At 37.3% G+C, this 27,246-nt stretch overlaps 1 protein-coding gene across 13 annotated transcripts in view; it reads left to right on the top strand.

The window, feature by feature from the left end:
* The window catches only part of KCNIP4 (potassium voltage-gated channel interacting protein 4), a 470,545-nt gene that overhangs the window by 349,542 nt on the left and 93,757 nt on the right, over positions 1 to 27,246 (top strand). The window contains exon 1 of one of the 13 annotated variants that reach the window (XM_076336030.1): positions 3,256 to 3,293. The exons of 11 other annotated variants lie outside the window; for them this stretch is intronic. The gene's annotated coding sequence lies outside the window, so the exon portion shown is untranslated. Of the gene's footprint in view, positions 1 to 3,255; positions 3,294 to 8,232; positions 8,255 to 27,246 lie in introns of those variants that run through there. One more of the 13 variants, XM_076336028.1, reaches the window with a different exon arrangement.

The following is a 27,246-nucleotide window of genomic DNA, read 5'->3' as shown; positions in this document are numbered from 1 at the left end:
CCCCCCCCCCCCCCCCCGCAACCTATTGAAGAATCACAAGAAAGTTTATGCAAACTTAAACATATTACTAAATCACCACCAGACTGCATCATAAATTTGAAAATGAAAGCAGGAATTAGGGAAAGACAACGAGCCATAGCAATGTTTGGATATTACAAGCTGTCGGCCCCTGGTTTCAGTGCTTCATGTAAAAGATGGTGTTTTCTTTTGTATCTTGGGGGTGGCATTGATGAAAAGTTCCTTTTCGTTGAACAGCTTTTAAAATTTGCTTGTAGTGTCAATACAGGCACTCCATAGTATGCGTCACAGAAATATTTATTTTGAAATAATTGAACAAAATATAAAGCGAGAGAAATTACACTTGATTATGAATTTAGGAAGGGATCAGAATACAAAGAGGTGCTCTATATATAACTGAATTTTATTATCTCCTTGTTCAAGATTGATTTCATTTTCAAATGCTTTGAAGCATGGAATTTTTTTGATTGAACCACGTCCAGAAGAATTCACCTTTGTAAGTGACACTGCTGTTTGAATCTGTTGCATGGTGTATTAAAGGAAACATTTCATACATCAATTACTTTTTCTTTTCACATAGTTTCTTATCCTTACTGGTTTACTTTTCAGAGCTAAGACTTGGAGATTCACAAAGTCTGTATGTGGTTCCTCTAACTTAGAGAACTATCATGAGAAACAACAGGAAAAGTCTACTTCTATTTTTAAGAAGGTAATCTTTGAAGTCAGTAATCTGTTACATTAATTTGACTGGATGTTCTCAGGTTAATTTTTTTTTCTTTAAAAATTTTTCTGTAACTTATCTGCTGCACAGATAGAATTGGCCCCTAAAACTCGTCAAATTCATAATCTCTGGCCCTTTCATTTTTTAGAAGACATCCAGGTCTCTCTTCTTGTGTGAAAGCAGAAAACAAAACACTGGTTATGGCTGACACCACTTCTCGCTGGGTGGCTTTCTGTATGTTGGTTGGCATATTCAGTGGTGGAGTAGAAGGGCCTCTGATCCCAAGAGTGGGCAACTCAAGAACACAAAGTAGCCTGGACCTACTGCATAAAAGGAGAATGTTGACTGACAGATTTCTCCATTTTTTTTCTCTGATACTGTTTATTAACAATAAATAAGTCCTCTTTCACTGTTGTAGTATGATTGTTGGCATTATATTAGGATTATTGTTTCATTAATGCCTGTAAAACAATATGGGTCAAAGTTCCCATCCTGGGATCATATTAAGCCTTGAAATATCATGGACATCTGGCCATGCTTCATCATTTGAGAAGAACAACAACAATTTGAGAAAAAGATAAAAATAAATAGGAATAGACTCAAGGAGAAAATAGAAGTTAGAGATGAGAAGGAGTTAAGATGAACATGTCAGAGCCTTAAAAGGAGAGGATGATACAGAATAACTAGAAATTGAAAAGAGGAACAAAATGTTAATTTTCTTTTAAAAGGACTAGAACTTAACATTTAAATATATTGAATAATTATTTTACAATATAAGGCAAAGGTAATGACACATTTGGAAGGTGCAAATGTGGGATAGTGTATTTGATTTGATTTATTTTTATTGTGCTTTCCTCTTAGACACAGTTTTACCTCTACAGGTTAATAGGGAAAGGAACTGAGATTCAGATTGAGGGCATATATAAATAATACAGAACTCATGACATTCTAGTTTTAAATACCCAGAAGAGCAAAATCAAAGAATATTGTTGCTTATATATTGCCTAGATGTAACCTAAAATGAACTGAAGTACACACGTGATTTTTCGAACGAACAAAAATGTGCAGATTCTAGGGTCCTACTTATACGGAAAAATCTGTGACTCCTATTAGTTATTGTAATTCAACACAGACAGCCTTCAAAGAAAAACAGAAAAAGCTGATAGTAAGTTGGAGATTACATTTTTCTTTCTCTACCTGGTAGTTGATAAACAATAGATTGTTAACATTACAATTTGGGTTTATGCTGATTTAAAATTATAATGGCTTTCTGAATAAAAATAAAAGTTTCTGAGCTTCTCGTAAGTTAGTAAAAGTTGTTTCTAATAGAAAGAGTTAAGCAACCTAAGATGAGTGGTCAATATCGGGTATCGTTTATGAGATTGTTTTTAGTGTTAGATCACATGTTTCTTTAATAATAAGGGTGTCTAAAATTATTTTTTCTGCGACTTCTCTTCACTTTATTCTAGTGCCTTGTATACCAGCGGACAGGATTTAGTTAAATTACTAGGGTGGGCACAAGAATAAGCATTTAGGCCTAACCTTATAATATTTATGCGTGTGCTGCATAAATATTCTTCAGAGCCTATTCTTCACACGGGGTATCCTCTTGGTAATCACATTAATAAACACAGGACAACTAGTTTTATACAGACTATCCAATAAATCAGCTGGGATCATAAGCCTCTTTTGTTTCTCCCCTGATGCATAGCCTGGGCGAGATCTTCCCAGGAGCTATGGAAAACGCCTAATTCCCATTCATATGTATCAGAGTTTGGGGTTCAGCACTTCTAGGTTCACATCCTTAGACAGAAAAGCACTGTTTTGTTTCTCAATCAATCAATAATACATTCTTCCTGGCTACGGAACGGGGGCTTGGGCAGTGCACGTCTCCTTGACAGCACTATATTTTGCTAGCTGGAGGCACCGATCGTGCTGATGTGTATTTCTTTAATTTCCATTCTCCTTTCCACTGAAGATTCTAATTAGATTCTGGTGATGCTTAAGAAGAGGAAGGGACAGTGTTTCTCTGAACATTATTCTTTCTAATGCAGAGGGCACTAGTTTTCTGACGTGCAGCATTTAGCACACGTGAAAACAGATGTCTGTCTCTAGCAAACTGTTGTTTGTCAAACTTAACAAAAATTGTGCTAAGAGAAGCTGGTGAAGGGCTGTGAAGCTGGGGGAGAATCGCAAAGCCTGGGTCTGGAAGCGCTGGAGTGCAGAGTGCTGATAGCAGCCTGCTCCCTAGTGCAAGTTTCCAGGGAGCGTTTCTTCTTGGCACTGACACAGCCAAGTCTCCAGCTCCGACACAGATGTTCTTCCAGCAGCTCTGAAGTAACGCTGCTCACCGGATACAATGTCATACCCAGGGGTTCGTGGTCCACCTCAGCCTTCTAAGAGGACTTGCTACTGATGAAATCAAATGCTTAGAGAAGCGTGAGATGCGGGGCTTTATCTAATATTTTGTCTCAGCTAGAGTGGCTGGTGAATTGCCACAGCTCAGTACAGCACTGCTTTACACCACTGCAACTTTCTTCAAAGCAAACTCTTGGTAAAATCCTCTAATTTCCCTCTGATTGCAAACTGGTGTGAAGACTGGAATGATTTGCCTGTTGGAAGAATGTTGACTCTTGAGTGGGAGTCGGAGGGACTGCAAACAGTGGGTATTGTTGTGATTATATTTGCATCTCTGAAGCTGCTTCATTTGCTGGGACTGATTGATTTTTCAGAAGGTAAAGTGGTCACTCACAGTTTGTGCTGTTTGTAGGTGTGGTGTCTGATCTGCTAAAATAGCGAGCATCAGGTATAAAAGCTGTGAAATGAAAAGGCTTGAAAAGTGAAAATAACATTCAGACTAAAAATCCTGGTTTGCTTCTGCTGCTTTTACTTCGTTATTGTAAAACAGAAGTAGATGCTAGCATCAGATTTGCATTTTACAATGAATTGCCAAGTGTCTGTGAGTGGATGTTGGTCAGAAAGACTGAAAACAATGAACATAACGCCTATCTGTCAGTTGCCTTTGAAAGCTGTTCACTGCTACGAAACTTGGTAGATTAAGTGCATCTTAGTTCAGTTCAGGTTTATAACACGCTTTGCTCTTCTGATTTATGATGCAGTTAGAGTTTTGTTCTGTATCAGTATTTGTGTGTTAAAAATCTGTTTCATAGATAAATGCAAAACACTGTTACTGCAGGATAAGCTTTAGGATCAAGTCTGCTTGACACCTTTCAAAAAAAGGCATAGATGCCAACATTAAATGTGGGTATTTAAAATATATATAATGAATATATATATTTGTTATATATATTATATAATATATATAATATATATTATGTTATTTATGTTATATATATAACATAATGAATATATGTTTTAAAATTCCTATTTGCTTGCTCAGATTCCTGTCTGCTCTCTACTATATGGGTCATATCATTTCATCTACTCTCAAAGAGGGCTTCACATTTATTTTAACAGGATTTTTATCTCTATACAAAGTGAGTTTTTTTCACATTTTATAGAAATAGGCTATTTCAGTTCAGTTACTAATGAGATCTTTTGCTGTCAACTTTTCAACTTTTTAACAAAACGTCTTGTGTGGACTGCTGTAGTAACCAAAAGCTATTCACTCACTGAAGCCCTTGCTCAAAAAATACTGCTTTTGTCAGTATGTTTGTCCATGTGAACCCAAACCAATCCTTTTTGCTGTGTAACTGCTTTCGGTCAGAATCACGCAGCCAAGGTGAGCACTCCAGTTTTCTGAAACATTAATGTTTCATCATGGAATAGGATCTTTGATGGATGTAGATTCACATCATCACCTCATAAAATTGTTCAGCTGATAAAATGTGAAATCTTTAACACAGCACTTTTATAGTTACTGAACTATTGAAATAAATCATCCTTAAAACTGTATGTGGTGAGAATGTATAATATTTCCCATGTTACTATATACTGCATTGGTTATGGAATTGTTAAATCACTTTTTGAATTCTAAACAAATGAGTAATTTTTCTCTCGTAACAGTGCTCACTTTTTGGGTTTTTATGCTCTGGATGTGTGGCATTTTTAACATCTAAAAAATCCTCTTACTAGATATAACTTTATAACACATGGTAACAGGAAAAAAGATTAAAATGCAATATTGGTTTTTTAGCAGACGTACAGTTAGATCCCTTTCTTGATTTCTCACAGTACGATATTGCCATTAAGTCTGTGGGAAAATGTTTCATGTAATTTCAACTATATTAAATCACCTTTTAAACAAAATCCCCCTGGTAGAAATCATACTGATTTTAATATAAATAATAACTGCAAGGTGATACATCAATTGAAATGTAACTTTTTGTTTTAATGCACCCATTAGCGCCATGTCATTTTGTCACATGATAATGTAATAATTTCACTGAAAAGTACCTAGTAACATAAACCTGATCTCTAAATGTAAAAAGATTAAACATTGTAAAGTACAGTGGATATATTTATAACATCCACAGTGTGAATACCTCCAGTGACTCGGGGGATTTCCAGTTCCCCTAAGGCTGATCTGTGCTACCCAAACTCTTCTATGTTTGGGTATTGCCATTACTATTAAACAAGAATTCTGCCCCAAATGATTAAGGAAGATTTTATAGGGTATTCAGAACTAGTGGTTTCTTGTTCTCCTACTGAATGCAAGGACAGGTTTTCTGTTGATACACAAGGAGGACCGTATTTGAATGGCCAGTGTTGATCCTGAAACCAAAATGAGCAATGAGCCCTCCCCATCTACCCCATGGAGACAGGGCATGAGCCATATGCTGAAACAAATCTGTTCCTATAGTTGGGCTTTCTGATGCCTTAATATGCTTGTCTTAATGTTCCCGATATATTGACTTATATTGAAAATATTGCTGAAAGATAGGGCAGCATGCTCGTCCCGATGTTTGCCAACAGAGAAGACGGCTAAATGGCAAATCCTTAGTTGCAAACTTGTTACAACTCCAGTGATTTTAGTGAGGTTGTGACGATGCATTACGGCAGTTTCTACCAGCAGAGCGACTTCTCTAAGCCCAAACCAAGAGTGAGCAGCAGAAATGGGAGCAGAACTAAAAACATGATGGACTGAGTTATTGGAGTGTTTCCATCCTTCCAGTTCACTTTTCCTCTCTGTCCACAGAAATGTAGAGGTAGCTTCAGCTTCACTACTCCTTAATCTGTTTGTACTGTGAAAATGCAACAGCTTTCTTATTGTTTATTTTTATAGTCATTTATAATTAGATATAAAATACCCTACATCTTGTATTCCAGGCACTTTCAGTGTTATTTTTAAAAAGAACAAAGATAAAACAATAGTACACTCGCAGAAAAATTTCTTCTTTAACACAGCTACTGGAAGTGTTCTACCCAGTACAGCTTCTTCGCCATGTGCAGTCATGTCTCCTGCAAAAATGGACTTTCAATTGAACAAGCAAAAAGGTGGGTCACCCACTGTGCTATGATGGACAACCACCCTCCTTTACTTTATATAGCAAAGGAATTATGGTGAAAAAGAGCTTGATTTGCCCTTGCTCCTCCGTGGGAAAGTAGGAGAATCTAGGCAATCTGCTTAGTTTTATTACAGTGTTCAACATTTGGCAGGACAGGGAACCTGATTCGATCCCGTGTCTCAGACTAGGGACTATGTTCTTCTACTTCATCCATCCTCCACTTTCCAATAAGCAGGAAAGAGAGACCAGAATGAGGAGAAAGCTGGCTTTGCTGGAGCCAACAAGCTATTTCAGTTATAAGGACAGAATTGAATCAATACCACTTTTACTAGAAGAGAATGAAACTCTCCTTTCCCTCTCCTTCCATTACTTTGAAAGTGGTTTGACACTGATCAATATCTTCCCTCCAGTTTCCTTGCCTGAAACTTTTGCTGCTGGGCAGCTTTCCTCCAAAGCTTTTGTTACTCTGCTGGAAGGGGAGGAGAAGAGGGCAATCAGAACTGAAGCAAAGGTTCAGAGCAGTAAAGTAGCAGCACCAGGCTTAGAGGGAATTCATCCACCGGAAACTTGGAGGGAAGAGACTGGCAAAATGAAGGATACACTTTGCTTTTGTGTGTTCAGAATATCTGTCAAGTGGTAGCTATACGGAGACATTACGTAAATATATGTGAGCAACTTTGTAAACATCAGGGGACTGCATAAATCAGAGTCTTTAAAAGGACAAACTTTGTGCTTCTTCCTTCGTCATGCATTATGTTTTGAAGTATAACACCTCATACAGAAGTGTGTTTCTTTTGCTTGTGAATATAATCATCCAGTGTTGCGATCTATTTTAGACCCTGCTATTCGTCCCCTTTTCCTTCCACTAATTTCGAACAATCTCCAGAACTTGTTATTATCTTTCAAATGCTTATTCAGATGTAAATTTCATGTCTGATATATGAATGTCCCACGAACTCAAAATCTTTCGGCCAGTAGGACCCACTGGTCCCTATATGTCTTTCAACTCAATAGGCCATCAAGGCTATATAGGAATATTTGATCCTTAGTTTCTCTCACTGTGATGCAAAACAAAGAGCAGTTCACTTACAGCCAAATATGTTTATTGATAACTGTAAAGTCAGCCTTGAGAGTAAATAGTTTGTTGCTTTGTCTAGAATTTGGAAATTGGGGAAGGGGTGTGTTTTCTTTAAATAGTTTTCTGTCTTAGGATATATCTGCTCTGTGCAGGTACAGAAAGACCATTTTTTTTTTTCTTTCTAATCTAATTTGGATGGGCAGAAGCCACCTCCAGTCCAGAAGTCATGTTAGTGCATTTGAATTGATTTGTTCTGTCACACTAAAATGCTAAAATGTGGCCTTTTCTGTAGCTCGGATACTTAAAAGCACAGAGAGAATGAGGTTAGGTCTGCCTGCAACCATGTATGTTAACATGTTGTTAGTTACCCTTACAGCTTAGCAAAACCAGTAAGATTTAAAATATTGTCTCAAGTGCAGTATGAGTCTCCCCCTTAGAAAATGAATGATATGGGGAAAGACATATTGCTGACAAATTCTCTATTGCTTCGTACTTTTCTGAGAAAAAGAACCCCAAAAAGCAAGGGAGTTTTCTCCTTGTCTACATGTGGCTGATAAGAATTATCCAAATTTGGATGTCCTACCCGTGCACTGGTGGCTGTGCTACAAGTCCAGCTTCCAGCAGGCTCTCCTGTGGTGCTCTCTCTCCTGTATCACCTCTCTCAGCCAAATGGGATGCAATGTAGCATAACTCCACAATAAACAGAAAGATAAGGAATATGCCACACAGCAGTACATGTCCCCTTGCCTTTTCTCAGCAGCTGCTTATAACACCTGATTAGGATCTGCTATCAGTAAGCTGTTCAGTTTTCACATGGTGAAGTGTTCACTTCCTACTTGTCTTTTTTTCTTCTCCAGAGACACTTGTAGGATTGTGGGAAGTATTTTCTTCTGAGTAAGCCAGTATCACCTGCCTCAAAAAATTCTGTTCGCGGATGATGATATCCCAGTGCCAATTCACAGCATCAAGGTACATAGTAGTGTTAGGTTTCCAATGATCATCAGTGAATCTTTCACACTGGAAATGACAACCAATAATTCTTTCAGCATCAAATATATTAGCACCTGTGCACATAGACTGTTTATTTGCTGAATATGGCTAGATGAAAGGTGCTAAGGTTCAAACGTTACCTTTCCAGAAGCATAATTCTTCTCCTCAGAGGTGAACAAAGCGGATTACCTTTTTTCTTTGAGAGTCTTTACAACTCTCTTTGTAAATCTTGACAGAGATTCTGGCTTCAAGGTCACTGTAGGAAAGTCAGTCTATAGAAGCATCTATAGATTGCACAGCAGAGAACAGTTACTTCAGACCAAATGCAAAACTGCATTAAGTTGCTGTTTTAAATCCAATCTCAAATTGATGTAAAAATTGATGTGCGAATTTCAATATGCTCATTTATAAGGACGTGTCTTCTTGGACACGTATGTTTCTATATGCTTATGTTGGGTGCAAGACAGGCTGAAACTTACTGAAACTTGTAACTATCTGTTACATCTAGCTCAGGGTTGTTGAAGATGTTCTATTTACTCTTTACCTTCCCTCAAATCTAGGCTTTTCCAGGCTTGGGAGCATGATTTTGTTTGGGAAGCACCATCTTGACTATCCTTCTTACGTAAAAAGACTGTAATCTTAACATAATTATGTTGAAACTGAAGATTTTGGGTTGTTTTGCTTTTACTTTAGTGGCTTTCCTACCTGGACCTAATCATAAGATGCACAAATGACATACAAGTGTAAAGTCATGTGCTTGGTAAATAAGAGCAAAAATCATTCTTTCATGTCAAAATCAGGGAAATCATGCATCAGCCTAAATTTGCTTTTAGCAAACTATGAATTAAATGGGACTGTTTACTTAAGAATTTTAAGGAAGGCCTTACTGATTTATTGAGATCTTTTCATCAGCTACTTCCCATGGACTTCTCCAGGGGTTTTTTAACATCCAGAACATCTGAATCATTGAGGAATAGGTCATTTTAGATCCATACCAGTCTGAATTCAAAGTTTAGATACTGGCTGTGTGAAAAGTGGAGAGAAATATTTAAAAGATCTTAAAAATACTAGTAGAAACCAAGACTTCTGTAAGGACAACTTATGTGCTGTCTCTTCACCTGAGAGTTCACAGAAGGATCAGGCATTATGAATTTTCTGGGCTGCTTAGATAAAACATTTCTTTTTAGTATGCACTCGCCCACTGTACTAAAACTTTACTCTCTGATTCAGGATCACACAGTATATTTGCATCTTAACTTGGGGAGGGTTACTTTTGGCCACACTGTTCTGCGAGAACCCTACCCCTCAATCACTGGATCCTCCACTTGGACTTTTAGCTTCCTAGTCTTGACTTCCCCCCCCCCCCCCCCCCCCAAGAAAATGTTCTTAGTGATAGTCATTTTAGCCTGGGGGATTGACTATTTGCAAGCAGGTAGAGAAGCTTCTCCTTGTAGTCATCTTTGCAAAGCCATAGTTACTTTTGAGCATCGTTTGACCTTTCTTCAAGAGATGCTGAGTATTCATCTTAAACAGATCATTCATCCAAAGTTGTCTGGGTTTTTACCACTTTTGCCTCCATACTAGGTCGGATGCCCCTTTCTCAGGACCATTTTACTGTCATTGTTCAAGTACATTATGAATAACTGTGTTGAGTACAAACACATTTGAGAAGCAACTGGAGTAAAATATATTTGAATTAGCACTCAGAGAATGAAAACAGAGTACTAGGTTTTATCAGGATGTACTGCATGTATGAACTGCGACCAACACTCCATCTGACTATTACAGAATACTAAAGTAAATGGATTCTTTATCAACAAAGGAAATCAGAAGATGAAGGAAAGATCACACAGAAAGCACTCAGTATTCAATCATAACAGCCATTGCTGGCCAAAATTACATCTCTTTTGAAAGGGAAGGAGGTATTTTCTCCCAGTATATACAGAAAAACACTCCAAATAAAGGTGTGTAACATATATTTGATACCTGTAGCAAAGTCTGCATCTAACCAGTGTGTATCCCAGAGCATGTATACCGTGAGCTTCCTACAGAATGCCCTGCTTATGCATTTTCCTTCTGCAATCTGCCACTGCTTCAGGCTCGGGCTGCTTTTAAAATGTAGCTCCACATAAAATAATTCATTTTAAGATGACAGAGATTCAGTATGATAAAGTACGCTTCTGAAGAAGAACTACACTCGGTCAGCTGAGTATAGGTGAGGAAAGAAAAGCATTGCCTAATCACTAATGTACTTTAGGGATGAGAATTTAGAAGGCTTTACTGTTAGAATATGTTATTTGCAAAGACGTAAATAATCATTGCCTAAAGGGACATTATAGAACAAGATTAAATGTGCGCAATGATGGAATGACTGAATCCATAATAGTGCACTGATGTAGAAATAATGTAGTCACCTTTGGTCTCTTGACTTCTTAAATTATTTGTTCCATGTTTGACGCAGTTTTTGACCAGAATTCTTTGACCTTTGATATTAATGAGACATGGGAGATACCCAGTGAATTTTGTAGGGTTTTATATATTCAGATTACATGCAGACCTATATGAAACATCAAGATTTACAAAGCAGTTGAATCTGTTCCATCAAATGTGAAAATAATAACATAATTTAAAGCCATTATGTTATAATTTCATTGTCTAGTATGCATTTTAGCTCATAATAAAAATTCTTATGGAATTACCTTTGGGAAAAATTGCAAAAACAGCCATAAAGCTGGTTTTGCAGTCTCATCTGGACACTTAATCCTGTATAACTGCTTCATGTTACTATAGCAGTATAAAGAAGCACAAATCAGACTGTTCCGTTTATAGAAATGTAATATGCCCTTCCAAAGTCTGTAGTCTATGAACCTTTAGAAATACCCTAACAGTAAATTGAGCGCATGTGTGTATGCATGGGTGTACATTTGTTGAAGAGAGAGAAATAATCTAAAATTAGGACTTTGTGTACCAAATTTTAACACTAGGTAACTTTTAATGGCTATAGTATCCCACGGGGACAACTGTATAATGGAAGGTCTTACACAGGTGCAAGTAGGTCACTTTTAATGTTAAAAAAAAAAAAATTTCTCATTACTGATCAATTAATTATTTGTCTGTAAAATATGTTACTGCTGAATAGTCTGTATTTCCATATTAAAATGGCAGGCTGTTGTGCAAATTGATTATTTTATATTTACTTGTAAGTAGATGGATGGATTCCAAATGTGCATTTGCCTGATTTTTTGGATAAGTATATAGATGAACAAACCTTGAATATTTCTGATAGACATCTGCCCATATTTTGGGTACAGTTTATTTTCAGCCTTCCACTAATCACTTAAGAAAGAATGAGTTATGTCATATAAAACAAATCATTGTTCAGACAACAAGGCTTTCGAAAGTTAGAAGGAGGGATATTGATCGAAGTTCATTGAAATGAGTCAAACCAAAATGAAGTGCAACAGTTTGGTGACTGTTTCATGATGCTCAAAGGTGGTTTGTTCCTTGCAGATAAAACTGCTGGGTTTGGAGTGGGAGAGTGAAATTAGAGGAGAGAAGTGACGGTTGAGAAGTAACAGGAAAAAAAGTCTAGTTTGTTTAGTGATCTCTCATCAAGCAAATAAGTAGTGAGGTAAGGAGGACCTCAAAAAAAAATTAAAATAAAATAGAATAATTAGGAAAGTAAATAGAAAGGCTCATGAGTTTCAGTGAATTAGATTTTTATATGTCATGTGTCAATCATATTACATTTGAGCGTGTACTCTTGTGTAAGGAGAGGAAATGTAGCATTCCATGCTCAAAAAAAGATTATATTCCCCTGTGATCTAACTGGGGACACCTTATTAAGATGTGACTGTCCAGATATCCACAGTGACAGAAGCACTGGTTTCAGCCTAGCTATATCTGAAAAATGCAGCCATAATATTTAACCTGTGTACTAGCAATTTGATTTCTAACCTTCTTGTACTATAAATTCTTTAGATTCCTTTGTTCCTCAATAAAAGATGCAGTTCTAGATTCTACACATCATGATGAAATTTGAGGTAAGACAAACTGTGTAGGTCGGCATCTGTCTTGCAAAGTTATATTTATGAAGTAATAATCAGAATTCCTCCCTCTGACATGGCAACAGAAGAATATTCCACTTCATCTGAAATACCACTCCTGGTGAAAGGTATCACTTTCAACAAGCGGTAGAGCAGTGGTACTGTTTACACTGAAATAGTTACTGCTAGTTATTTTTTACAAGAATATGTGTGATTATTATCCTTAGACTATTGGCTAATCTGCATTCAGCCTCTCCCTGTATTTTTTCTGTATTTTGAGTTGTTTGTAAGGTGGTTCATTATTTCTCTGTCAGACAGGTACCAATTATCAGCAACCTCAATTACATAATTAGAAGAATCGCAATTAAATAGTAAAAAAGCTGGGTTGGCATTTGGGAACCCCCATTATGATTCCTTTCCTTTGTGACCTTTAGGAAATCTTCTAGAAAACGGTGAAAAGTGTACTAGTTAACTCGCTGGCGGTTGTGAGAGCAAATAGATTAAAAGTTCTTTCAGATGCTGGAGCAGTGAGGCCATATGAGTATTGAAAGACACACATCGATTGATCTCTTTTAACCTCACTGTCAAAACTAGGAGCCCAAGTTTGAAGCTTGATCATGGTGAGCGATAGATTTATAAATAGCTTCAACCTGTTGAGACTTTTTAAACAAAAAAGGCAGTCTGAATCCAACCAGAAATGTGTTGACATCAGTCAATACCCAAGACTTTATTTTTTACAACAAATGCTATCTACTTTCTTGTTGAGAAAGCAGGTAGTGTCATCTCAGATTCCAATAAAAAGCTATTGTAAAATGAATTACAATAAGATTTTAACTGTAGCATACTAAGTATCTTCTGTTGTACTCCTATATACTTTCTTCAGCTATAAATGCTTCATATTACCTATTCTTTTTAAGACAAACCTTAGTGTGTCTTCTTTGTTTATTATGAGCAATATAATTTATTTGAACTCATACATATATATATAGAAAGGAATACACTGCTTTATGAGATATATAGCACGTAGAATACATATATACATATATGCAATGAAATATATATGGAAAATAATTTTATATTTCAATTTATGGTGTACTAAGTGCAAGTAGATGGATTTGCAGTATTTCACAGACTGCAAATTAAAAAATATTCTTTGCTGATTTGTATTTCCTTTGAAATATTTCAAAATATAGGCCCTATTTCTCAGCCTCTTACGTGAATAGTCTTTTAATACAACATGTTTGTAATATGAATGCACTGTTAATTTCAGCCCAAGATGCTATTTTGTTATTAAAGTGTGGAGTTCTGGGTTCTGTTTTCCCAAGCATAAGAAATATAATTAATTTTAATTTAAACTTGGAAAATAATTTACAAATAATAACATGAAGGAAAATATTTTATAGTTTGGTATTGCAGATACACTCTTCCTTGTTATATTTCAATAATGATGCTCTGCAAATAAATGTTTTTGTTATATTTCAATAATAAGTAACATGATTTACATTGCTGAAAAGAAAAAAAAAATAATTGTTTCCTGTTCTTTCTCCCTCTGGGCAATTTTTCATCCTCATTACTGAAGTCACTAAATGGAGCCCCGTCAATTAACTTGCAATAATCGTTTTGGGATTGGATTCAGCCCCTGATCCTCAGATATATCAGAAAACTGTAACTTTTCTACTTGCTTTTCTCAGATGAACAAGTCTAATGTATTGTACTATATAAAATTCCAGCTGATTTCTTCAGAGGTTATACATGTCCATCACTTTATCCTCTCAGCAGAATATTGTGCACAAAATAGCACATTCTAAACATAGCAATCAACACAAAAGTATAGGCTGTTTTTATAAAAGTAGAGAACCTCAAAGTACTACCAATAAATGGATGCTTCACTGTGTACCCATATATTACCATGAATTTGTGCTTCTAGCTTTTTTCCAAATGGAGATGAAATTGCTGAAAATAGTGTTATTAAAAGCTTTTATTCAGATCTCTTTTATCTGTGCCAGGTTAAACACGTATCTCATGGATGAACGCTTGAATAGAAGCGTCTGAAAAGTCATAATTAAGTAAAATCCTTAGTAGCAAATTCTTGCTTTTATGAATTTTAGTAAATTGTGCAATTTTGTGTTATTTGTATAACCAGAGACAGTAGTTGCATCCATTCTATCGGTTATTATTTAAAAAACAAGAGAGTTTCTGACAAAAGGCTTTACAGTTCAAGGGCTGTTTCTATTTGTACTGCTTCAGAAGCAGCCAGAGAGAAGGCTGGTGACTCAGGGAGCAGCAATCTCATTTCTAGTTCTCTACTGCTGAGAAGGAACAAGTAGCAGCAGGTCCATATTTATGGCAGCTCATCTTTTCTTCACTCTGCATGGCGTCCTAATCGGGAACATCTGATAGAAGATGAATAGAGAGACGACAGGGCGGGTCCTTGAAGGCATCTTCCCCAGAGTTGAGGAGGTGGTGAATGACCTAACATTTGCATGCAACAACATGCAAAAGCAAGTGAAGATATTCTGCGTGCTACGTAGGTCACAGCCAGGCCCAGAGGCATTGCAACAGATACACATTTTTAATGCAGTTTTTAAGCAGGGCTTAGAAGTATCATGGGTTAATTCATAAAGAGAGTTAAACACTTAAGGAACTGCAAGGAAGGAATCACAGCAGGGTTTGTCTAGGACCTGATGATGTTAGCAGTCTTTTAAGAGTAGATAAGATTGAAGTACAATTACAACAGACTTCACAAGCTCAGGGCAAGAAAGCTGCAGCTCTTGTTCACTTTTGCTCTGTATGTATACATATCTGTGTACATGTATATATGGACATGCAGACAAAAAACAGAAGGAACTCTGTGGGGGGAAAAAACAAAACAAAACAAAATTTAAACTGTTTAGGATTTTCTGTTGTTGCCATTTTCCCAGAGAAGTATAATTATTCGAATTTACTCTATTGGATGATAAGTGAACATTTGAAAAAACAACTGCTTTCAAACAAAGGAGCCTATAGTTGGCAATATGGGAATATAAAGAAAGCTGCTCTGTTTTTTAGAAGTGTTGAACTATGAGAATTGTGGCAGATTTCAGAAGAAACTTATCTGAAAATCAGGCCACCTCAATTCAAATTCCTAGATACTGATCTTTGCGACCCGGTTTAGACACCTACATTTGAAAATGTGGTTTAAGCACTGGTGGTTCTTCGCATGCTATTTATCCTCAGCAGAAAATCTTTTTCTTTTTTGATGATTTTAGGACTTCTAAGTTGTATGATCCATCTCTTCAGTGAGATTAATCTAGGCAGGTCTAAAGCATGCCCTGGTACTCAATTTATCCAGGTTTTGGTGGATTGGTGTATAGCAGATTCAGATGGCCAGGAAGCTGCCTGGAAAGTACATTAAGCTACTTCACACTGAGAAATCAGTTTTTATAGACTTGGTTTTTGAATAATCTCTCTCTTTCTTATTTCAATAAAGACTAGTCTTACCCTGCAGGCAGTAAAAAGCGTTATTTAACACCAAGTGATTCACAATGTATTACTACTGTACTACACATCTGCACATTTCTGAGAAAAAATGAACTTAATAGTTTTATTACTTTAATCCTATTACAACTGAATTTATAAATTAGAGCATTGGTCCTGCTTTGGAATGTATTTGAGAATGGTTAAGGGAGTCTAATTCTAAAAATGAATTAAAAAAAGTGTTGTCTCTACTCAGATATTTTAAAATATAAGTAACATCATTCATATTTTCTATTGCTTTCTTTGACATTGTGGTGGTCTTACAAAATATTTCTCTGAGTTGAAACCTTAGTTCCTAAAAAAATTATATAGAAGATTTTTGCTATAAGTCTTTCTGGCTCATTCTGAAAAGGAGGAGGGAAGAAAAAGTTAATAAGTTAGAACTGGGGTTGTTTATTTTCCTTTAGCGGTTATGGAGAGAAACTGAAAATGCAAACTTTTCACAGAACTAAAAGTCAGGAATTCATGTGGGTGGTAGGAATGTGAATTGACAGAATATCGTCAAGTTTCACCTGATTTAATGTTTTCTGATTATCTTATTCAATATCTGTTGTAATATTTGATAAATATTTTACATTTAAATCATGTTTTTCATTCCCAAAACTTGCAAGAATAACAGAAGAAAAAAAGGAGGAAATGAAAGGAATTAATTTCAAATCTCTAGAATCCTATCCCAAATGTATTCCTTTAATAGAAATTTATCCTCTAGTCATCCTAAGTAGTTAGCACTTTTCAAGACGAGACTGTGGAAGGTTTAAAAGCAGACGGAAGTACCAAATTCTCTCTTTAAACTGGGTTCCAGAAAAACTCCATAGTGGGCAGTTCCTAACGGAGAACATTTGTGTAAGAACTCACCTCTTCTGAAATTTTCACCCATATCTGTGTGCCTAAATATAATAGTAGGGTGGAAAGCTCTTTCAAAATAATTCTACTAAGCTTGTGCAGAAGCTAAGCCACGGAGAACTGTTTAAGACCTCAGAGTAAGTCATAAGTTGGATTTCTAGAGTGCCTGAACTTCATCTTCTTCTATGAAGACCTGAATTACACTCTGATTTTTCATACAGCTGTATATGCATATGAATCCTCTCGCATGTTTTTTTTAATCCAAATAATAAACTTCCAATTTTTGAAACATTGCTTTACGTTGACAACAGAGAGCAACCTGGTTAATTTATATGTATAGTAGTTCAATGACAATTAAAATGACTTCCTGACTGGTATGCTTTGGGGAAATCATTAAAGATATAGTAATTCAAGGAAGATTAAATGTGTAAATGTCCATCAGATACATGAAATGAATCATGTAACATGATATTTTTAACAAAGTAAGGGGAGCATAGTCTATGAATAATGAAGAATGCAAATGTACTGCATATTTACCTTCCATAGTACTATGATTTTGTTCTTGCGATAGTCATTGGGATTTTCTAAGAAACTAACTTTTTCTGCAGGTAATTTTTTATTTTAGTTGCAAATTTCTCTTACCCCCAAAAATATGATCATGGTTTCAGCTAGCAGTCAGCTGCTTCAGCTTGTTTTGTGGAAGATCAACTGACACTAAACGCTCAATAACTATATTCCATTTAATGTCTGTCAGTTCTTCATGTGTTTGACACCAATCAGGTGTTTGTCATTCAACATCAGGATAGAAGATAGAAAGTGTCTCTGAAAGTGTTATTGTAAAATGAAAGTTGAAAGCTTAGACATTTTCTTCAATCACCACAGCTGTCATCCTGCGATTCTCAGAAATGCCATGTTTGTCAATTGCAAACAAGAGGAGGATGGGAGCAACCTCTGAGTAGCTTAGTGATACCTTATTTCTTGTCTTCTATGCAAAGCAGCGCATTAAAGGCCAAGTTGTTATGCTAGAGTTAAAATTAATATCAAAAACATGCATTTCTTAATGTCATGGTATCAGAGAGTATTTTAATTTCATCAATAATTAGAAGTAGCATTTTTTGATGCTACATGTTTTAATTTGTTTCCTTAGCCTCCTAAAAGTAGTAGGACATTAAAAAATAAATAGCAAAAATGAATTGACAGGTTTGTAACCTACAACTGTTCCTGGAAGGGACAGATTCATGAGAAAGGCTGGGCTGGGATTAACTGGAGTGATTCTCCTTCAAAATTATTATGACTATGTGATAAGGTACTGGATTGTGAAGGTGTGAAGGTGTGGTATGCAGTGGAAGTGTAATAGGCTTAAAGGAGGAAAGCAGGACTCAGTAAGTGCGTGTATGTCAAAAGCATCACATGACAGTCCCATAGTTTATGACCATACTTCAACGATCTATTTAAAATGTAGAAGTTGAGTCAAAATGATCTGAAGATTGCTTATAGAACACTTTAATGGTGATTTATTTTGTTGTTGTATGTTGTAATAATAACAAAAGCTGCATGGAGCATGAATGATCTAAGTATTGTAAATGTTAGCCAGAAGGAAGATAGATCACCAACACAATATTTGCACACAAATTCCTGAAACACCACTAGGGACTCTAATTAAAAAGTATCACATAAAAAGCAGAAAAAAACCTATGACTAATTATTAATCTCCAGAACTAAACTGATTTAATTAGTTGAAGAATAAAGGTCATTGTCAAAGCTAACTGAAAAGGTACAACTTCTGTCGATATTTATTGGATTAGACTTTTGTCTTCTCTAAGCATTGAGTACTGCAGAGCGCTGCCTTATCTTTCTATAGCTAGTCACTGGGTGGATCTACAAGCTATCCTTGTACCCATTTAAAGCTATATCTAAGCACACTTTAACCTTTAGTCTAATACTGGCTGCATATGATAGCCAGGCCACCGACCAGTGAGCTGGGGGTACGACAGTGCCCGTGATGTGTGCAGGATATGTTGCTCTTGAGACAGATAACCTCTTTATTCCCCTTTTCCTATATGTGTTTAAAATATGTGCAATGCCATGTAACACTTCAGCACCAAAGCAAATTTCAGACAGCACAGACTGTTAGGAATAATATTTTCAGTGTAATTGAAATGAACTTTAGGTAAAAAAACTCTCTTATTATTCCTTCTGCAATATTATTTTAAACTAGGTTAATACACACTGAGGCATTTTACCTGTCACATTCAAATGAATGCAGTGAACCATATGCTGGTTATTTTTCTGAATAGCTATTTTGTGTAAAAGCTATTTTTAACAAGAAAACACAATTGTGATAGTTTACAGTATGCATTCATAATGTATACCTACTTGGGGCCTGTCCTGCATTTTCCGCCAATTCCTATTTCCCCGTGAAGAACCCTTGATGATAATTTTCATTGTTAAAGTCCCTAGGAGTTTAGAATACATAAGAAATGCAGAATAAGTCCTTCTTATAGTTATCAGCAAAACAATAATCTTCAGATAATATGAATAAATTACCATTTTTCAAGGGGTATAAAGGTCAGCTTCTACCTGTCTGGTTTTTACAGGGTGAAATTGTCCGCTTGCTACTGTTAGTTTAATAAGACCTATTAATAATTAAGAACTTTTTTGTGAGGAGAAAAAAAATTAAATGTCAAAGGATTTTCAGTCTCCTTTTCGGATGATGCACAAATTTATCCATTCACAAAATTGCATTCTGAAAATGAGATATTTATTGCTGTAAAATATTGTCTTTTGGTTTTGATTTTGGTTTTCGTTTTGTTTGGTTTTTACCAGCACATATATAGTAATTGAAAGACATCTTTGGTTTAAGCAAATCCCTTAGGCAAACCGCTGTGTCACAGTGGCCAACTATTATAACAGCTGTGAAGAAATCTACCTTCCTGGGCAATTCATTTGTAGGAAAATCACCTCTTGGCTTCTTCTGCAACCTTTAATCTTTCCTTGGTCACAGGCTAGCACAGAAAAACAACTCAGCAGAGGTAATTGGTTTTGCTAGGCTCTCCCAGCTGGAACACAGAGGCTGCCACCCAGACTTTCAGCCAGGCAGAGAGCGGGCCACCGAGCACCGCAGTCTAGGAGCAATGCGGGGTGAAGCCACCTCAGTCAGCTGTCAGTCCACCTTGACGGGGACAAATTGGACAACATCTTGATCCTAAATCACCATAATGGAAGTTTGCAGAGAGCAATGTGAGCAAACAGGCACCAGTCCTTTTACAAGAGTTGGCGGCAGGCTGTCAGAGCTGGGCCACCTGGGGATGGCACAGCTCTACTTAACCCTCTGCGGGACCCTCTCTTCCACATTGAAGTGGCACCCCAGGGGAGAAATGGCCTGGGCAACCACCTTATATGTGTCCTGGAAGCAGACAGCCAGTCTGACGAATAATTGAATCTTACTCCCTGCCTCTCTGTGGAACACGTTACTCTTTTCCATCAGACTTTGCTACAAATTTGAACTGTTTCAACTGACTTGACTCCCATTGTCCAGTTAGCTCTTATAATAATTTTCTATTTCCCTGCCTGTCGTCTCCAATAAATTGTACTTTTACAATTCCTTCTCCATCATCCTCCTAAAATGCATCTTAATTAACATTAATATTTTCACAGTTGCCTTCATATTTTTAAAAGTCAGGCCTAAAGGTGGAAAGTGAGTGTCAAGTGCCACTGAATGCAGCATTGCAAGACAGTGTAAAACGGTTCCCATTTCAGAGTACTGGAGAGCTAAACCCTAACAAAGTCTGAAATATGTGTAGAGGCAAAAAAATTGCTAGGAACATCTGGTAAAGACTTTTCAAGAATCAGGTTTTTCGATCTCTTATGCTGTTACAGATTTCAGAAGAGTAAATTCTTACTGTGCTGATTTCTCTACAGTGGTCCCTCAAAAATGGATGTTTGTCATACTTGACTGATGTTTTGTTAATTGGTTATTGCATGTAGCAAAAATACATTCCATGAAGCTTAATATATAAGGAAAGTGAAGCACTTCTGCTCTTCTTCAGCAGCATCAATAATTTTTGAAGGAATTTCCTTATAGTTTCTGCATGACACAGTGCATTTTCTATCAGGCTATTTGGAGAAAGCTCCAAAAATTTCTGCACGTCGTAACTCTAACTATTGATTTGTGTTCCCTGGGCTTGTTGACTATAACTCTTCATCTGTGCATTCAGTCTGTAGTAGTTCAAATGCTAAGCAAAATTACTCTGCTGTTGTATTTACTGCCCTGCTGCTAAATGCTCAACCACCTTTATGGTTTTGTTCTACCAAAGTAAGTGATGAGATTAACCAATGTTAGTTACTTAGTATAGCAAAACGTCCACAGAAACTGCTTGTCCCTGGAACAGTGGAATTCTTCCAGCCAAACAAATGATCATTTGGGATGCTAATCTCCTAACATTCTCAGTTTTATGGGTCAAAACCCTTGAAAGGCCATGAAACTCAAGCTCTTCAAGTAAAAATGCACATCTTTGTCTTATACATGTGGGGATCTTCCCACAATATCTGCAAAATCAAGTAAAGAGCAAGCCAGACATGGGATCATTTTTTCTTGTTTTTCCTTATTTGGGAAAAAACCCCAAACCCTTCTTTAAAAATTAGTTTCAAAACAACTCTTTCCTTTAAAAAAAAAAGATATTTTTTCAATGTAAATAACTATTTATAAAGGAACTTGCAATAGATAACCACTTGGGCAGGATTTGGAGGGGGAACTATTTTCAATTTTACTTTTCATGCACTTGTAACTTCTTCCATGTTAAATTTATTTCATAGTGCTTCTGCATAGATTTTGTTTTGACAGGTATACTCTAAGCAAGTTAATTCTTTAAATTCTTAAATTTAGATCCACATTTTAAATGCTAAATATATGTGTCTTTTCCTGTGGCTGAAAAATGAAAAGGGAAAAAAAAAAGGAAAATGTGAACTTTTTTCTGTGAAGGAAGGTGTTCTATATGGAGTATAGCTCTCATGGGGAAGCAGTATTCTGTCAGCGGGTCTGTTATTCCGATTTACCTCCATTGGGGATTTCTAACAGCCTGAAAATACAGATAAGAATGGTGAAAAAATGAGGCTTTGGCACTTTGACACATTTAATCCACACCAAATTTTCACTATTTGAGTAAAATATGAAATATTAGATTGCTCTTGCATCCTGTGTAATACTTCCTAATACAGGGAATAGGAAACCTAACTCAGAAAAAAGTAAGATCTAATTTAAAACTGATTCTTTATTTATTACTTTTTTTTTTTTTTTGATTGCTTACTTATACTGGAATGGGGACTGCAAAAGTTTGTGTAGTTTAGTCCACTTTTTGTTCAGTCCACCTGGAATCAGGAAGCTAGTACAACCTCACAATATAGTCTATTTGTGTTAGAGGACCTGAAAAAAGATTTTTTTTCATAGCCAAAATTTTTCCTCTCTCAGCAGAGATACAGATAAGCATACATGCATAAAACCTGGCTTAATATATAATGACTCAAATACTTGGATGATTGGTATAATTATAACGTAAAGTCAATTTTCACAGGATTTCTTTTCAGTTCACAGGCCAAAACTGTTCTGGAGCTGGAATATAATTTAGATCTTATTTTAAAAATCTATTTCTAAGCTTTTCTGTAGGGTTTCTATTTAACATTTTCTAATCCAGATTCTTTTCACTGTTGATTAGCAGTAGCATTTTCAATGTTTTCCCATTATCTTCTAACTTCAGATTCTCAAACTACTACTTCAGCCAGTCCAGCTCTTGTCCCTGAAGCATTTAATTTGGGAATACCTTTCCTTCATGTTGCCTAGATTTTATTCCCTACTCTCAGTTCAGGTTACCTGTGTGCAGCTTACTGCTGAGAAAATCCTATCCATCCTTGGCTTTCTTGCATTCCAAACCTTTGAACAAAAGGAATTTAACAATAAAATTATTACAGTTCCTATTGTGTTTTTGTGAACCACAATCTGAAATATTTACATTCATGGCCAAATTTCAGTAGATTTTAAAGGGGAGTCCAAAGGTCATAGAATCGTAGCATCATTTAGCTTAGAAAAGACCTTTAAGATCATGGCGTCCAGCTGTTAACCTAGCACTGCCAAGTCCGCCACTAAACCATGTCCGTAAGTGCCTCATCTACACGTCTTTTAAATACCTCCAGGGATAGTGACTCAACCACTTCCCTGGGCAGCCTCTTCCAATGCTTGATAACCCTCTCAGTAAAGAAATTTTTCCTCACATCCAATCTAAACCTCCCCTGGCACAACTTGAGGCCATTTCCTCTCGTCCTATCGCTTGTTACTTGGGAGAAGAGACCGACCCCCACCTCGCTACAACCTCCTTTCAGGGAGTTGTAGAGAGCGATGAGGTCTCCCCTCAGCCTCCTTTTCTCCAGGCTGAACAACCCCAGTTCCCTCAGCCCCTCCTCACAAGACTTGTTCTCCAGACCCTTCACCAGCCTCGTTGCCCTTCTCTGGACACGCTCCAGCACCTCGACGTCCTTCTTGTAGTGCGGGGCCCAAAACTGAACACAGTATTCGAGGTGTGGCCTCATCAGTGCCTAGTACGGGGGGACGATCACTTCCCTCCTCCTGCTGGCCACACTATTTCTGATACAGGCCAGGATGCCATTGGCCTTCTTGGCCACCTGGGCACACTGCTGGCTCATATTCAGCCAGCTGTCAACCAACACCCCCAGGTCCTTTTCCACCGGGCAGCTTTCCAGTCACTCATCCCCAAGCCTGTAGTGTTGCATGGGGTTGTTGTGGCCCAAGTGCAGGACCCAGCACTTAACCTTGTTGAATCTCATACAGTTGGCCTCGGCCCATCGATCCAGCCTGTCCAGGTCCCCCTGCAGAGCCTTCCTACCCTCGAGCAGATCAACACTCCCGCCCAGCTTGGTGTCGTCTGCAAACTTACTGAGGGTGCACTCGATCCCCTTGTCCAGATCATTGGTAAAGATATTGAACAGAACTGGCCCCAAAACTGAGCCCTGGGCAACACCACTTGTGACTAGCTGCCAACTGGATTTAACTCCATTCAGCACGATTCTTTGGGCCCGGCCATCCAGCCAGTTTTTTACCCAGCGAAGAGTACGCCCATCCAAGCCATGAGCAGCCAGTTTCTCCAGCAGAATGCTGTGGGAAATGGTGTCAAAGGCTTTACTAAAGTCGAGGTAGACCACATCCACAGCCTTTCCCTCATCCACTAAGTGGGTCACTTTATCATAGAAGGAGATCGGGTTAGTCAAGCAGGACAACCTGCCTTTCACATAATCCATGCTGACTGGGCCTGATCACCTGGTTGTCCTGTACGTGCCATGTGATGGCACTCAAGACGATCTGCTCCATAACCTTCCCCAGCACCGAGGTCAGGCTGACAGGCCTGTAGTTCCCTGGATACTCCTTCCGGCCCTTCTTGTAGATGGGTGTCACGTTTGCTGACCTCCAGTCAACTGGGACCTCCCCAGTTAGCCAGGACTGCTGATAAAGGATTGAAAGTGGCTTGGTGAGCACTTCTGCCAGCCCCCTCAGTACCCTTGGGTGGATCCCATCTGGCCCCATAGACTTGTGTGTGTCCAAGTGATGTAGCAGGTCTCTAACCATTTCCCCTTGGATTATGGGGGGGCTTCGTTATGCTCCCTGTTTTCAAGCTCAGGGGGCTGGGTACTCCAAGAACAACTGGTCTTACCATTAGAGACTGAGGCAAAGAAGGCATTAAGTACCTCAGCCTTTTCCCCATCCTTTGTCACTATGTTTCCCCCCTGCATCCAATAAAGGATGGAGAGTCTCCTCAGCCCTCCTTTTGTTGCTAAGGTATTTATAGAAACATTTTTTTTTGTCTTTTATAGCAGTAGCCAGATTAAGTTCTAGTTGGGCTTTGGCCCTTCTAATTTTCTCCCTGCATAACCTCATGACATTCTTGTAGTCCTCCTGAGTTGCCTGCCCCTTATTCCAAAGGTCATAAACTCTCCTTTTTTTTTCTGAGTTGCAGCCAAAGTTCTCTGTTTAGCCAGGCCAGTCTTCTTTCCAGCCAGCTCGTCTTTTGGCACGTAGGGACGGCCTGCTCCTGCGCAGGTCTGTTCAAGTAATGGGCAACTATCTGCTAAATTTCAAGTCCCAGTTTCAAAGCTGACATAGCTTGACAAGGGTCTTCAGGGACATTTAAGTCAGGAAAACAAAGTATATTTTCCTAGCAATGGGAATAACAGCAATGCTTTTCCACAGAGCAAGGTAAATGATGGGAAGTCTTAGTTCAAACGCCTTTGGATTTGTAAAATTAGAGTCACAACCAAAAACAGGATATCAGAATGGGAATAATAACAACTAGTAGCTTTGTCATACATGAATGTGCAAGTTAACTGGTCTGCTTTTATGTGTAACACAACAACTGACTTGTGTATATAGGGGTATTATCAGAAAAATGACTTCTTTCTCTTTTTCACTCATCTCCTATCCTTCCTATGGAAAAGGCTTCATGTAGTACTTGGACTGTTTTCTACTGATTGTCACAACACTGTTTCCAAACCTCCCAATGTACTACAGCCCAAAAGAAATTAATCTCTCAAAAAGACGATTAAGTATGCTGCATTGAAAGCACATATAAATGTGTTTTTCAAGGTTATCTAAGAGTTTGTTGAGCTGTAACCCTTTTCATTTATTCAATACTTTATTTTGTATTAGGACACTGCACAATCTTCTACTGTAACGTCATGTTGGACTTTTTGCTCATTTGAAAAATGAATAATTAAAGTTGCTGTCCAAAGCACAAATATCCAGCTTCATTTAAGTACTGATGGAGATACTGGTAATGGGACAGATGTAACTAAATTGTCTAATTTTTTTATGTGTTGCTCATTGAAAGAAATTATTCAAGAAAATTTACAATATTGTGATGATTATATGTGGTGCAACATTGACCATCTCCAGAAATAACAGAGATAATTGAATATATTATACAATCTATTTTATCTGAACACTTATAACACAGACAGTGACAAATTGGAAAGTAATATATTCTACAAGTTCCTCTTTAAGAAAGGCCAGACAAAATGGATTGATTTAGCAAGTAGCAAACTTCTCCCTTGGAATCATTTCCTGTTTTTTTAAGATACATGGTGAAAATGCTGTACAAAGTGCTGAGAGGAAAAGAGATATTAACTGTTCTCCTGGAGCAGTCTGCAACTACACTTTTTAAGCTTGGAGGTTACTCTAGCTACAGCTGCCAAGGTAGAAGTTATCTTGACTGTCAGGCTTTCAGTTCTTTTCCAAAAAGAAGATTTTATCAGTAATATTTGTCAGTGAGCCAGAGAAAGCTCATCTGTTTGAGAGAGAAATCAGTTACCCTCACCCAGGGTCAACTAAACTTTGGAATTTGCCTGCAGCCAAAGGTCCAAACCTAATTTACTGAAAGCTTTTTATCAAGCTTTAGAGTACAAGGCCATAATGACGTCTTGTATTTAGATCCCTTATGGTAAACAAGTAGATGTTCACCGCTGTCCAGCTTTTCAATGACAGTAAATTCTAACTTTTCTGCTCGTGAGGTTCCTGCTTACAGTGAAAAATTGGTACCTTAGTTATTTCTAATGATATTTCCATACATTACAGGAATCAGTCTAAATAAGAGTTATCACCGTGACTAGGGTTTATGTTAACCTCTCAGCTTTGTGAACTTGGTCTATTCTAGAAACGTCTGTTATGGTTGCAGTGACTGGTGTTACTGCAGTGTAGGAGAAAGTGTTAGAAAGAGAGTGATGCGGAGAGATATATTGTCTTATTTTCCAGTTTCATTCTTCCTGTCTACATAAAAAAAATATTGATCAAGGAGAAAGGCTGGACGTCAGACTGATATTTTCAGTTGAGACCACAGTAACCAAACAAGAAAATACACGTGATTTTCTGATTAGTGTTTATAAAAATATTGTGCTTGGACTTTTACTTGCAAATAAGACCGTAGCATTGTCTGTCCTCAAAACCGGTAACATAGGCTTTCCCCATGGCACAAGTGTTGGTAATAACATGCCTCAAATGTGAGTTAGACCCTTTGTAGGGGCTTGAAACTCTTCAGCTGACCCTTATCTTTCTAAAGAGATTACTTACAAAGAATTTGGTGCTGCAGGGTGCTAACCACATTTCTTCTCTCCAGAAAGACAGTTACAGAAATGTGTAAATTAAAAGGCAATTATTTCCATTAAAGTCTGTGCACTTAAAAATCAGTTGAATGAACTGTGTTTAAACTTAGACAAAACTTAAAGTTAGAATAGCAGCAGAGTAATTAGAACTCGGCAGGGTCAAATCTATGGTTAGCCATTAGACCTAATTTATGGTGTTGTCTTGGGTTTATCTTGAAAACTATTAGTGATAAAGTTGACAGGTATAAAGTGAACACCAGTGAAAATCAACAACTCAGAGACTACTTGTCATTAGCATGTGGTGTCACTGTATTATGGCACAAAAGATTAGGGAAGATTGCAAGACACATTGAGTATAAAAAAACCTCTTATTTAAACTAGGTCTAATGTTGCTTCCAATGTACCCAGAAA

This window comes from Aptenodytes patagonicus, chromosome 4 (assembly GCF_965638725.1).
Source record: "Aptenodytes patagonicus chromosome 4, bAptPat1.pri.cur, whole genome shotgun sequence".
NCBI classification, from domain to species: domain Eukaryota; kingdom Metazoa; phylum Chordata; class Aves; order Sphenisciformes; family Spheniscidae; genus Aptenodytes; species Aptenodytes patagonicus.
Note: the sequence above shows the minus strand (reverse complement) of the source record. Positions and strands in the feature narration are given on the sequence as shown.